The sequence below is a fragment of the Felis catus genome, chromosome F1 (assembly GCF_018350175.1).
Source record: "Felis catus isolate Fca126 chromosome F1, F.catus_Fca126_mat1.0, whole genome shotgun sequence".
Classification (NCBI taxonomy): Eukaryota; Metazoa; Chordata; class Mammalia; order Carnivora; family Felidae; genus Felis; species Felis catus.
The window spans coordinates 58440101-58451710 of record NC_058384.1 but is presented as its reverse complement, the minus strand read 5'-3'; the positions used below and the strand labels follow the sequence as shown (position 1 = coordinate 58451710).

Sequence of the window (11610 nt, the reverse complement as noted above, 5' to 3'; positions counted from 1 at the left end):
TGTCCTCAGAGGTACAGATGGCTCTTCCCCTTCCTCCCTTTCCTCATTTTGTCTTCTTTGAAAGAAAATCATCATTCATGGCCCACACTTAGGAAGCAGGGAGTTATGGTCCACCTCGGGGGCAGAGCGTCTCCATAAATCACTTTGAGATCCTCGGCACGAAAGATTTCTCTCTTTCCCTCCACTGATTTATTTACTCAATAATTTCTTTATATCATTATAGATACATGGACATTTATTTCATACTTTGGATGATAATCCAATACTGTTTTCTTGATTTTGTTGCTCAAATCGTTTCCACCTGAACCATTAGGTGCTGTTTCAGTTGGCTTCTGTGCCTCTTTGAAATACCCCTGTCCATGTTAGTATGAGTATTAGTGTTAAATACCTCTTTGCTTTCTAACCCTATAGGATACACCAGGATCAGCATGTGTATTTCCTTCCCCAGTTACTAAGATGCTAAGTTACTACGATGCTACTAAGATGTAGCTGTTCTATAGAGTCTCTTGGATCATCATTCCAGCTTCTTCTCCATGCTTATCTGTAACCTTCCACCTCACCAGTGAGAAAGCGGGAGCCCACCATCCACTATCCTTTGCTTACCTATCCAATTCCAGGTATACATGTACAGTATGTAAGAATTGCTAACCCTTACCCCTGTGAGACACAACTTTATCGACTAGAGTATGGTGCTTACGTACAGCTTCTTTGGCCTCGAGTCCTATAGACTCCACCAATTTCCAAAGTTACTGAGGTCAGCACCTTTTCCCCCAGCCCCTTCAGGACAGTCATTTCATACTTCATACAGTTAGATTATTTTGTTGCATTCTGCGTTACATCCTTAGATCCCCTGACCACCTAAATGATTTTTCAAATGTTGTGTGCGTTAGAGCTCACTCTGTGCTATAAAATGAACAGGATGATGAGTCCATGATAATGGACTTTGTTTTTCCTAATATTGGTTCAGAGAAGTTTCTTTCAGATTTATTACTCATTCTTAGCAATTTCAAATACAATTTTTAAGATTTACCAAAACTGGGAAAACTCTACCGAGGTTCCATCAATGAGCTGTAAGATTTGAAAGAACTTTCCACAGACTGCCAGCTGGTGCCATGCATTTCAAACCCCGCGTCTTCCCCACACCCACCTATTTCTGATGCCACAGCCCCGCGTATTTGTGTCACAGCACCAAGTGAGCCCGCAGAGCGAGCAGTAGAAGTATTCTTGGAAACCAATCTTGCTAGTAGTGTCTTAACTATACATGGGAGTATTTAGAACCACATAAAACACCTCTGTGGTTGTAAATTATTGTAGCTCCAATATCATACTTTTATAAATTTTTCAAAAAGATGTGACCATGTGGACGTGATCCTATGACCCGTAGGAAATGAGGGACCCCAACGATTGAATTTATTTATTGGCTTCATGGCAAATCTCCCTCTGAGTCAGACAGACCATGCATTCGACAAATATTTACCGAGCACCGAACATGTAAAGAGCTGTGTGTTCTGTGATAAATGAGACAGAGTCCCGGCCCTCCTGCCCTCATCATAAGCCCATGCCGGTACAAAGAAACAGTACAGCTTATCAACGAGTAAACAAGTAATTTCAAAGCCTTATTTGCCATGAAGAAAATCAACAGGGTGATCGGAGGCAGAATAAGACGAGTACCCGGTTTAGAAAAAGTTCTAGGGAGGTGACATTTAAGCTCAGACGTGACGGAAGGAAAGGAGTCAGGAAGGCGAAGCGCTCGGGAAGAGCCTTCAGGAGGGGAAATGGCAGACTGAAATATATTACGGCCGGGAAGAGGACAGGCTCCTCCGGGAGTTGACGGGGCCAGCATTTAAAGACAGAAGAGAAAGGGCTACGACTGAGGCCGTGCCATGAGATGGGTCGGGCGCCACAGCACCTTCCTGTAGACCAAGAAAGAGTGAGTTTTATTCAAAAGGCAGAGATAGCGCTGAAGCCGTTTTAACAAGGGAGTGACTGGTTGAGACTTTATTCTTTTATTTATTTTTAAAAAATGTTTAAATGTTTATTAAAACATTGAAACAAGACAGAGAGACAGAGACAGAGAGAGAGAGAGAGAGAGAGCGCAAGTGGGGAGGGGAAGAGAGCGAGGGAGACGCAGACTCTGAAGCAGGCTCCAGGCACTGAGCTGTCAGCGCAGAGCCGGACGTGGGGCTCGAACTCACGGAACGCGAGATCATGGCCTGAGCTGAAGTCGGACGCTTCACGGACTGAGCCACCCAGGCGCCCCTGAGACTCCTCTTTTAAAGAAAATGTCAGTAAGGGGAATAGATGGGCAGAGAAAATTATAAAGGAAGCAGGGAGACCAGTTCCCATTCCCAGACGTTGGGGAAGTTATTTAACCTCTCTTAGACTCAGCGTCCTGATCTGTGAAATGGACAGACACACTTCCAGTGTGTATTTTTGTGAAGACCGGATGAAGCTACGTGAGCACAGCATTTGTGTAACACCACGGCCGGCATACTGTAAATGCTCGGAAACGGTTAGCTCTTACGACCCTTGGTATCGTAATTGTTAGGAGCAAAGCAGGGTGTAGCACTAGGGGGGAACTGGGAGCTGAAGGGGCGAGCACTGAGGGGTAAGGGGCCAGAGCTCAAGTCCAGTTGTAAGAAGGCAGCCTCCACCGGGAAAGGACCTGCGTTCTGGGCAGCGTGGGTCATGGGGGGCCGGCGTGCAGTGGGGTCAGTAACTCCTGCTCGAGGTCAGATTTATGCCAGGAACAGTGCTCACGGCATCGCAGCCGATGGCCTGGGGGCCGAGTTGGGGTGCAGCAAGAACCCGGGTCTCTCGGCCCGGCCTCTGTCGGCCCAGGGAGTCCCCTGATGAGGCACACACCACCTGGGACACAAAAGAGTGACTGGAACTTGGGGACCCGAAGGGGACAGCGTCAGCCCTAAGTGTTCTGTCTCGCCGAGCCAGGCGCGCCGTTGAGCGGACCCACGGACAGGAGGCCAACATCCCAAATGAACTGAAGTTGAGGAAAATACACATTCAGCTTTGACTTACTTCATTTATTTCATTTGCTGTGTTTACGGCAAGGGCAGCGAGGGAAGGAAGGAAGCCCTGGAGCCTCTGGGGTTATCTTTTCTGAGTCAGGGATTTGAGGCTCCAACTTTGGCAGGAGATGGCAAGGGACCCCGGGCTGCTTCCTCCGCAGTGAGACGTCCCGTCTGGAAGGGGCCAGACCTCGGGATCCACCCGTGAGCACGACTGGAGAGTAGCTGCTGTCACAGAGTTTCCAGCCCTGGTGACAAATTATAAAGCGACAAGACAAGAGGAAGGCTGTACGTTCTCTTAGTCCAAGGGACAGGAACATACCCTTGTCCGGGGGATGACGAGGGCTGGCAGGGAAAGTTGCTGACGGAATGCAGAAAGTTCTCTTTCCTGGGAAGCTTGGTGCACCCCCTTCTTCTCTTATACCTCCAAGACCCCCCTCTTCTCTCTCCAATTCCTCCCTCCAAACCTGGCCAAACTCCCTCCTCCCTTTGCCTCCGCCTCATCCAGTCTCAAACCCGGCTCCACAGCCCACTTGCTTCTCATACGGAGTGTCTGACCCTCCCTCGACTTCTCCAACTCACACCTCCATCCTCTGGAAATAATATATTTTTTTTCCCCTCTCAGACAGAGAAACCATTTATTGAGCATTTCTCAGATGTACCATGCACCAAGCAACTTTTCACATTTACTTTTTCACTTCTACCTTATGAGATATGTTCCGGTATTTTCCTGATTTTACAAATAAGAAAGCTGAGTTGTAGGGAAATGAAGTCACTTGCCCAAGGTTACACAGGAAGTAGAAGCTACCAGACTTGATCTGGGGTCGGTTGATTCCGAAGGCCACGTTCTTGACTGTTACACCATCCTGTCTCCAAGTGACTGTGATACACCCTGTAACTCTGGATGACCTTCACGTGGGGAAAGGGCATTTATGACTTAACAGGGGTCACAAAGAGACTGAGCTGCACCCGCCCACACAGGGCAGCTCTGTCCCCTGGTGGGCTCGACAGGGCCAGGGTGCTTGCCCCCGGGAATGTGGTGCTTACACTCCTTGGTGATGGATGGGGATGTTCCCCCCAAGGTGAGGATGGCCTTAGCATGGTGGCTTACAGCAGGAAGAACGCACTTGGAGAAGACCTAGAAGATGGTTTGAGGAGCCACGGAGCATCGGAAGCAGGCATCTGACCCACTGGGCTGGTGGACTGTTTGCTCAGGTCCGGAGAAGGAGAAGGCAAAGCCACGTTGTCTTAGGTGCCCAGGCGGGAGGGAAGGGGTCATCTGCAGTTTCGTAGCCACACTCCTCACAGGCAAGGGAGCGTCTGTGAAGGTAGATATGGTGACAGAAGTGAGCCAAGGCTAGACATTCCCTTTCTGAAAATTTATTTATTTACTTGTCATCAAATATGCATAGCGCTCCTCCTGTGTCCCAGCCTGAGGCTAAGTACTGGGCGTCCAGGACCGAAGAGAGACAAATGCCCCTGCCCGTAGAGGTTTAATTTGAGAGCCTCTTGCGGCACGTGAATCAATCAGCCACCAACAGGCACCAGATCGTGCTGGTGACGTGGGATGCCGGCTCTGAAGGTGAGCACTGTTCGAGCTGTCAAAGGAATGGATCCGACAGCAAATATTCACTGTAAGAAGCTTCTTGGCTACACAGCAGAAGTCTATTCGGAAGTCCTTTCAAAGGTGCACCAGAGAGAGATCCCTGAGAACCTGCAAAATAGAATCTAAATAATCAGAAGTGTATTTATGCCCAACGTTTCAGAACAGGATGTTCCAGTGAGCAGGTACTAATCAGGTGGCCTAATTTCCACGACCGACTCTGTTAATACCTGGCGGAGTTACTAGTTCTGCAAGTCGTTTGATAGTAAGGTTATTCCAAACATTGCAATTAACGCGAATCTAGTGATGACAACCAGAAATTACAGTCTCTAATATTCACTTTGTAACTCACGTTTTTTGTGACCTTGAATAAGTCATTTAATTTAAAAAAGTTTTAATGTTTATTTATTTTTGAAAGAGAGAGAGAGTGTGTGTGTGTGCGCGTGTGTGAGCGGGGGAGGGGCAGAGAGAGAGGGGGACACAGAATCCATAGCAGGTTCCAGGCTCTGAACTGTCAGCACAGAGCCTGAGGCAGGGCTCGAACTCATAAACAGTAAGATCATGACCTGAGCCAAAGTTGGAAGCTTAACCGACGGAGCCACCCAGGTGCCCCAAGTCATTTAATTTTTATAAATTCCATGTTCCTCTCCTGAAAGAAAGGGGGGGGGGCGTGCATTACATAATTTGTATGTTGCCTTCCCACCTCACATAGTATCTCTGTAAGGTTTCATGAAAGAAATCATCACAGGGGATTAAGGACCGGAATGGAACCGAGCGGATGCTGGCACGTTGCATGCCAGATGCACGAGAAAAGCACCCCATCAACCAGAGAGGGGGTCAGTGCTGACAGCCTGGACCTGGGCATCCTCTTGTATCGGGAGCCCTGGATGAGTGGTTATATAGACTATAGGCATCACTCACTCGGGAGATATTTTGTTCTTCTCCCCGTAGTTCACGGGCATGCTGTTCGTGACCATTTGTATAAATGCTGGAGGTGACTCAAAGCAGCTGCACCCGGACGGGGCCCTCGGAGAAGGAGGCGCTCTGCATGAGTGAAGTCCCAGAACACCCAAGCTTACTTCTGCAGGCATCCACACTCTTTTCTAGCATCTAACCTACTTCCTCAGGGCCAGCACGAGGGACACCTACTACTGTCCTGTGTTGAGCTTTTGCAACACGCTGTGGCTTTTGCACCGGGGTTAGGTCTGCCCCCCCAGATCACTGGGCACTTTTTATCTTGAAAGCTTTTATGTGTCTGTTTGCTTGCTTGCTGATTTCTTTTCGTTCTTCCCTCTGCAACCCCCTCTCTTATCGCCCTTGATTTTTTTTGTTTCATTTTGCGTTTCTTTTACATGTTATCTTTATTGCTTGGATGAGGTCCCCGAAGGCACTCTTGCTTCCCGAATGTACGTTACCTGTTTCTCAGAATGAGGCTTTTTAAACTCTCTATCAGGGTGATCTACACGGCTGATCTTCATGTGGTTACAGGGTATAAAAAAAAATGTATTTAGCAATAAAGACTTAATTCAGGAAATAAACAATCATTTGCTTTAATGAATCAGTTTTAAATGCGGAGGATGTGGGCACTGGGGATAAGACCTGGAGGGAAAAGTCAGATGTTGTCAAGCCAGGACAAGCTCTTGCTCTGTGAAATGTGAAAGACTGCCTCCTTCCTTGCCTGTCACGCTTTTTTATCTGCAAAATGAGAATAGGAACGTGCACCGCAAGAGCTGTTGCAAAGTTCATATGTGGTAAAAGTGTCTGAAATCACTTTGCAAAGGACAACAGGAAATACAGTTGTAACCATTCTTATGAGACAGCATTGCACTATCCTTGTTCCTGGGCATACCTCATCCTGTAAACTGTAAGCTATTTTAGGACAGAAAGTTTGCCTTATATCCAAGGGTGACATTCAAAATATTTAACAACTGGTGGGGCATCAGCCAATTAGACGCTGGCTATAAACAGCCAGAGAACCTAAGCCGATGCTCAGACCAGCCCTACTCGCACGCATGGGAATCCCACGAAGGAACTGGTACAGTGCCTTAACATAAGGGATGCTCAGTGAAGGAATTTAAAATATGTGAAACTTTGTGAAACTTTATTTCACTAGCAAAATTTTTAGAGGAACTTCAAAATAAAAATGAGCCACGTCCTCTCCATTTCCCCCTGATTTCTTAGGGGCGGGTGATCTCCCCCTGCCCTACTTGACTCCCCAACAGAATTGTTTTTTTTTTTTTTTTTCCAAGTTCAGTTCCAGGTAGTAATCCCTGAACACCTGAAGCCTCTTTTCTTTTACCTGAGTTACAGATTCATTAACCCAGACTTTTTAGAAATGTTATTATTAGAACTTTAATCACCCATGTCCTCCTTTTAAGGTCTTTCTAAAATTACTTTCTGGCAATAATAATTATGTCAGTCAGGGGCCAGCCAAATATAGCTGTGGCCCTTGAGCCAAATCAAGACGGAGTTTCCAGCTATTATCTGTTATTTGGCTCCGAAAGGCTGTGCTAGTTTCCCTCCACCCCTTCTCTGTCCTACTATCATTCTTTTGGCATAAAGTGACAATGTGACAGCGTAGCAAACAGAGTCCTGAAGACCAGGGGAGAATGTTCGACCTCAGCCTTTCTTACCAGCTAGTGCTATGTTGGAATCTGGGGCCAGATTCTGCAAGCCATCTATCACAGGAATGCAAAGGAGGCCACGGGATGTTAAGTAACAGGATCTAAGTCAAGGGCAAAAGCCCAAAGGGTAGTGGTGTTGGTGGGGCTTGGGAGGAGGGTGCCACTTGGGTTGCAAGAGAAACCAGGAAGCCTAGACATGAAAAGTAGCCGATGATATGCACAGGTGGTAAGAAGCTCATTGACACAGTTGGTGCTTTCCAGAGGTCCAGGAGACTTCACGAATGCACCAGAGTCAGTGAGCGAAGCCACAGCCCGTGGCAGCATTGCGGGGAGAGCCCCCACCTCTACTGCTGCAGTTCTAGGACTCCATCCACAGGCTTAGTCCAGCCCCGGCTCTGAGACCACCTGGACCATAGTCAGGAAGCATTTCATGACCCCGCTTCCAGCACCTCTGCTCAGTACAAGGTCAGCTAAGTTGTCCTTTTCTGCTTGATCCATTCGTTCATTCAACAAACATGTATGGGCTGTTTACTATTTTCTGGGACCGGGCTAGGTGTTGGTATTGCAAAGATTCTAAGGGACTGAGGTCACAGACACCCACGCCGATGATCACATGTGAAGGGAGCAGAGTGCATGAAAACTTGGAGGTCAACCAAATGGCCAATGCCAGGGGTTCAGAATGCCTGGCTGAAGGGGAGGGGCCGTGAGCCACCCCAGGGTGTTCATGTGGGCTAGAAGGAGCCACTGGAGGGGTTAGCCAAGGGAGTGAAGGGTTTAGCTGTTGGTAGCGGTGTGGAGGACGGCTTGCCTAACACCTGCGGAGATATCCAGGCAAGATGTCCGTGGTCTCGACTGGATCCTTCCAACAAGGATGGAGAGAAGAGTGGATTTGAGACCTATGTGTATATGTAGGCGGAGGGGGGCGGGGGGAGCAGGTTCTACCCAGCTGATGAATGACCATGACCGGTCAAGGTTGGAGAGGGAGATGTGAGATAAAATACCCTCCCTGACATTTCTGGCTTGGAGACCCGGTCGAGGGAGATACCGACTCACGGAGGACAATGAGGGAACAAGAGCAAGTTTGGAGCTAAAGGTGATGAATTCAGTGTGGTGAGAGGCGCCTGTGGGGCACGGAGACTGAACTGCCAGTAGGAGACTGCGCAGATCAGGGCTACCCAGGAGCACCTTCTCCGTGCACCGTGATGAGCAAAGGAGCCCAGCCAGAAGGTCTAATAACGCTCTGCTTCATCCAGACAGAGGAAAACAATTCAGCTGAACTAAACAGCGTGCTCAGCGATGCTGTTTATTTGCATCCGAACACAAGCTCCTTCTCTGAATTCAGACCAGCAGCCAACAGTGTGTGGTCCAGCACTGGTCCTCAGACCAGACTTCTAGAAGCCTAGGTCTGGGTTGTAAGTTCAGGAGAGCCTGGGCTGGAAGTCCTCTGGGCTGGAACACCAACCTCTGATGCCCTCCTCACTCTCCCTAGAGGGTCCTGCCTCCTTCTTCACTTCATAACGGTCCTTCTCTCCCCTCAACATAGAACTGAATATTTATCACACTCCCTTTTCATCTCAGAAGCAAAGGTGCCCCCTCACTTTCTAAGGCTACCGATCGCCCCTGTTCTGCTGACCCACTCGTCCCTCTCCCTTCTGCCAGGACTTGAGGCTCACAGCTGCTCTCGTCCTCTCTTGTACCACCTCTGCCTCCTTTTAACCAGCGGCTCAGCTCAGCTCAGCCTCCACTGCGCTCGCGTCTTCGGTTCTAAAACAAAAACAAACAGGCGTCTGGGTGGCTCAGTCAGTTAAGCATCAGACTCTTGGTTTCAGCTCAGGTCACAATCTCCCAGCTTCGTGGATTCGAGCCCCACATGGAGCTCTGTGTGGGCACCGTAGAGCCTGCTTGGGATTCTCTCTCTCTCTCTCTCTCTCTCTCTCTCTCTCTCTCTCTCTCTCTCTCTCTCTCTCCCCCCTCTCTGCCCTTCCCCTACTTGTGCTGTCTCAGTCTCTCTCAAAGGAAATGAATAAACTTTCAGAAACAAGCAAACAAAAAGCTCCCTGGTGCTACTGCTTCCTCCGCGAGGCTCTTGGCTCCCTCCTTTTCTTAACCACAAAACATCCTGAAAGAGGAGTCCTTGACATTGTCTCCAGCTCCTCACCTCCACTGCCCCTGGGTCCCCACCTCCCAGCCTCTCTACAAGCTGCTCCCAGCTCTCCTCTGGCTCCAGGCACCTGCTCTCTTGTCCGACTGCTTTTCCACAGACTCTCCTCCTCTCCTCCCACAAGAGCCTGGCAGGTGTGACCGGTGTGTTCTCTCCCAAGAGGGATTGTTGGAACTGTGTTCCTAGGTAATCGGCATCAACTCTGGCCTCTATCACCTTCTGCAGATGAGGAGGTTTGTACCAGGACTCTTGGAAGGTCCGTTCCAGGTATAGTTTGACTCAAGAAATGTTGACTGAACGCTTCTTATGTGCAAAGAGTTGAGTTAGGAAACGTCGCCAAGAAGTTTGAGTTCCATCGGGAGTCGAGATTCACCTACCGTCTGCAATGTGACAACAGCCTACCCGGTTCCTACAGAACGCTTCGTAGAATGAGGCATCGTCCTACTCACGGTTCTCCAGAGAGACAGAATTGACGGGATATATACAGCTATCCAGAAAAGGAGATTTACGTTTGTAATTGGCTCACATGGCTGTGGAAGGGAGGCCGAAAAGTCCACGAAATGTAAGCTGGAGAACCCAGGAAAGCCGGTGATATAGGACAATTGCGTCCAAGTTCAAAAGCCTGAGGACCCACCTGGCAGCGGGGATGGGGAGGTTGGGGAATCATCCCTGGTGTAGGTCCTGGAGTTCCGAGGCCAGAGAATCAGAAACTGTGATGTCTGAGAGCTTTTTCACCTGTTGGGTTCTGTTTGGACCCTCACTGGATTGGATGAGGCGTACCCACGACGCTGAGGGCTATCTTCTTTCCTATCTACTGATTCAAATGCTAATCTCTTCTGGAAACAGCTCACAGACCACACCCAGACATAATGTTTATCAGCTATCTGGGCATCCCGCGTCTCAGTCGAGTTGACACATGAACTTGCCCATCACAGGCTAGCATATAAATAAGCAAGCAAATAAATATGATCTGGGCTGCTCAATTTTATTTAGCCAGCCAGCAACTGTTTGCTGAGCACCTACTCTGGGTCAGACGAATGCTAGCTATGCAAATGTAATCGCTCTATCTAGTCCTCACAAAACCCTGGAAGGGGGTGCCTTATTCCCGATCCAAAAATCAAACCGAGGCTCAGAAAGGATAAGGAAGGTTTCACATGAAAACGAGAGACGCTGGGATTGTATTTTGTCGTCTCTTTATTATATGCTTTCTAGCTTAATGTCTGTTTTCTCTTTTGAACGTTAAGCTCTTTGGGAGCAGAGAAGGTGATACTTTTGCATTGAATCCCTAGCACCTAAAAGACAAGCGTAGTATAGCTTATTGGATTAACTAATTAATAAATTGATCAAATTAAACTCCAGAGTCTCTTGGTTCTAAAGCCCAGGCTCTTTTTGCTAAGAGGCTCGGTCCCTTGTAAAGACAGTTTGTAGGCCACAGACTTTTGGGGGAACACAAGAGAGCCCCATTAATGAATTTTTAAGAATGTTTCCATGTCATTTTGGGTGAGGCCTTGCTAGAGAGCACTCACCCTGACTGATGGGACCCAAGATGGCCAAGCTGGCAGATGACCCAACTTTGAAAGGGGTGGGGAGCAGGGTGCCGGGGGAAACACTAGAGCGACAGTCCTGAGGCACCACAGAGATGGATCAAGAGATGAATTCAGTGCCTGGTGAAAAGGAACCAAAAGAGTAGGGGATTCACTCCCTCACACATGTCTCCAGGGCCGGCTCTGTCGATCTGGAGCTGTTCCCTCCGAAAGACACTCAATGCAAGCCACAAATGCAAGCAATGCATGTAATTGAAAATTTTCGAGTAACTCCATTTTTAAAAAGTAACTGGTATTGGGGCGCCCGGGTGGCTGAGTCGGTTAGGCGGCCGACTTTGACTCAGGTCATGATCTCACGGTCCGTGAGTTTGAGCCCCACGTCAGGCTCTGTGCTGACAGCTCAGAGCCTGGAGCCTGCTTCCGATTCTGTGTCTCCCTCTCTCTCTCTAGCCCTCCCCCATTTGCGCTCTGTCTCTGTCTTTCAAAAATGAATAAATGTTTAAAAAAACTTTTCTTAAAAGTAATTGGTATTAAAGACAGTAAAAGTAGTTGTAATATGTTATTTAACCCCCTATTTCTAAAATGTCATGTCAACATGTAATCCAGATGAAACTATTAATTTGATATTTTGTCTCTTTTTTGCTGCTGAACC

The 11610-nt window shown here is 48.3% G+C and overlaps 1 long non-coding RNA gene across 1 annotated transcript; it reads right to left on the bottom strand.

Moving 5' to 3' along the window:
* Window positions 1–3020: 3020 nt before the first annotated feature.
* On the bottom strand, window positions 3021–3925 carry LOC109495469. Its single transcript, XR_002150876.3, has 2 exons — window positions 3731–3925; window positions 3021–3274 (listed from the first exon to the last, which is right to left on the bottom strand). It is a non-coding gene; the product is annotated as an uncharacterized LOC109495469 (long non-coding RNA).
* Window positions 3926–11610: the final 7685 nt, after the last annotated feature.